Genomic DNA, 3,079 nt, shown 5'->3' on the forward strand with positions numbered 1-3,079 from the left:
TGACCCCTTAGAAATTTTGGGACCTAGGCCCATGCCCACTAGGCAATAATAAGGCAATGTGTTTAGGTCAGATTTGTAAATACTTATAGTACAATTTTGTACTTAAAACGCTTATAACTTCTAAACTATTAGTATGATAGTTTCGACATTGATTTCATTCCTTTCAGGGAGAAAAATACAATGGAAAATGTGTCACTTGCCGTAGTTTTGTATTTCAGGTCTCGGCTATTCACTGACTATATAGGAGGTCTGTTAGGAAAAAAACATTGGTCCTTTGGTGATGGGATACTGTAAATACAGAACTTTCTTTTTCGTGTCCGCGTGATTGAAATAATTATAACGTAATATCAAATTAGTTAAAACCATGTAAGAACTTAAAAATCGAATTAAAATGTGTAAAAAAATATTCCTAGTAGAAAGATATTTTTTTCATGTTTGCTTCGTGGTGCCCCCTTTACCTCTGGTGCCCTACGCACGTGCTTAGTATGCTTAATGGTTAATCCGGCCTTGCCTGACAGTCATTAGTAACTGTTACAAACTCACGGCAGTTATAAAAATAGCATATTATTTGATAAAAAAAAAGCATAATTTCATATGATGACGAAGCCTTTGAAAAATAACTTTCATTTTGCGAAAAAAGTGCATAAATTTATACTGCAAAATTACCAACTAAGTTACCAATCGAAACAAATATCAAAGTTTTTAACTGTAGGACTAAAGATGATCTTTATTTTGCCATGATGCAAATTGTAACAACTGGATTTTATTACTCGTTAAAACTTCGTTTAGAAAAAAAGAAATAAAAGGAGAAAGATGCCATACAAAAAATAATTTATTTATTTTGTTTACTATATTTACAATGAAAGCAATAAAAAAAATGATGTTTGTTTGGCTCTTTCGTTAAAAATCTTGCTTCTGTTTACCTGCAAGTAGAAAAAGAAAGATGCTAAAGAAGTTGGTCTCAATCAGTAAGTTAGTTATTTTTAATAATCGGTTTAAGAATTCATAATATAGATACTTAAATTTTTTGTTTCGATTATATAATAACAAAATCGAAGTTTCAAACTAATATTATCCACCATACAGAATTAAACAGAGCAATAACGTTTTCAATATTTATTATTAAATTTGCTTTTATTATTTTTGTTTAAAAATATGAAAACACAAAAAGTGTTTGTATATTTAAATAGCTACACTCCAAGCGGGGAAAAATTTAAATTATTGCGTCTGCAAATATTTTCTATTCTATCAAAATGTTAATATTTTAGTCATAAAATAGCAGAAACAATTTTAAGAGTTATTCAAAAGAAACTCGACAATTAAAAACTGAATTAAGGAAAAAGGGAAGGAGGGAGAGATGTAGAGTTTGCTGCTTTCTGCTTCAAAGCTAGCTTCAAAAGGCTTTAAATTAGTTTCGAGGTTCGTCAATAGATGACGCTGCTCACTATAAAATCTTTTTTAAATGTAAATAACTGCTTGTGGTATTCACGTATATTTTTATTTTTACGATTTCACTGGATATTAGTTGCTTAACAATATCCGATTTTTAAATCCGATTTTTCTCAGAATCAGCTTTCGTGGACAAAAACTCTTTTCTCCCCTTGGTCTCCAATTGTCTTAAAAATTGCAAAAGTTTACCTTTATTAGAAAACTTACGTAAAATATAAAATTAATTCTCTACGATTTAAGAATATTTCACACTTCTAAACAATAAATAAAGTCAACTTAATAATTAGTTGAGTAAGATATTGGGCAGAAATATAAGATAAATTAAGCACAATAAAGCCATTTAATAAATAGTCGATTTATAATTTTTTTATTAAAAAAAAAACAGTGATGAGGATTCTTATTTCTGTATTTCATATTTAGTTGTTATTTAGTTTATATTAATTTCATTGAAAATAACTAAACTGAAAGAAAATAATTAAAATGACTTGTATCAAAATAATGCAATTAATTTTATAAAAGGTAATGCAATTGGAAAATAAATTAATTTCTATTATTTATTATACTTACGGAAATAAATCATTGTAATATGGATTTAGTATTAAAGAAATACATTTAAGAAAATCTGCAGGCTCTATTTTTTAAATGATTAAAAACGAATCAAATTAAATATAAATATCTTATTTACGCCATTCAAAATAAATAATAATAATAATAATACATATTTTAAAATGTCTAAAAAATAAAAATTTTCGAGTCATAAGTTTGTTATCACCGAATTTTAGAATTCTAAAGTTATTTTTTGAAATAGTGTAAATTTATAGAAATTTTTAAGATTTAAAAATGTTTTTCTAAGTAAATATGTAAACCTTTATTTAACGTTTCTTTCTTCTCAAGATATTTTCTTGCTTACATATTTCCTTTTGTTTGCCTATTTATTCATTCATTATTAATTATTATCTTCTCTTAATGTGTAAATTGGAAGTTAATTTTTTTTTCTGTACTCTACCTGAACCAAATAATTGCTTAGTGAAAGGAAAAAAAAAATCCGAATTGGAAAAAAAAATTTCTAAATCTACAAAAGTATAATCTTTTTAATATAAAACCAAAATTATTATAAAAAAAGGTAAAAGGAAAAAATTTAAATAAAGTAAAAAAAATTAAACTAAATAAATAATGTGATAGATAATAGTGCTGCCATCTATCACAATTATTATAAACCTCTTATTCTTAATCCTTTCATCATTTTTTTCTTTTTTTACTGTATCAGTAAATGTAATTTTTCTTTTTTTTTTGTTGATATTTTAAAAATCAAATTTTCAAGAATCGAATAAATATTTTTACTCTGCACTATGTTTTGTGTATACACACATGTATCTACGTAAAATATGTCTAATTTTTTTTTTTTTTTTTTTTTAATGTTATGACTTCATATTTTCAAAGAAATGTGATTATGTAAATTGAAAATGAAGTACGTGTACCGCTTTATTTAATTATTTTATGATTCATCATTAATTAGATGAAAATTTTAGAAGCAAAAAAAATTTTCAGCTGGTTTTGAATCCAATTTTTATTCTTTAACAAGAATAAATATTGGATTCAAAACCAGCTTAAATTTTTTTATATTGGATTC

At 25.1% G+C, this 3,079-nt stretch overlaps 1 protein-coding gene across 1 annotated transcript in view; it reads right to left on the reverse strand.

The window, feature by feature from the left end:
* Positions 1-751: 751 nt before the first annotated feature.
* Positions 752-3,079, reverse strand: part of LOC147810122 (uncharacterized) — an 8,672-nt gene continuing 6,344 nt past the window's right edge. The window contains exon 3 of the mRNA XM_087162985.1: positions 752-923. The gene's annotated coding sequence lies outside the window, so the exon portion shown is untranslated. The remainder of the gene's footprint in view (positions 924-3,079) is intronic.

Source organism: Parasteatoda tepidariorum, chromosome 5 (genome assembly GCF_982258835.1).
Source record: "Parasteatoda tepidariorum strain Cologne lab strain chromosome 5, Ptep-v5.0, whole genome shotgun sequence".
NCBI lineage: Eukaryota > Metazoa > Arthropoda > Arachnida > Araneae > Theridiidae > Parasteatoda > Parasteatoda tepidariorum.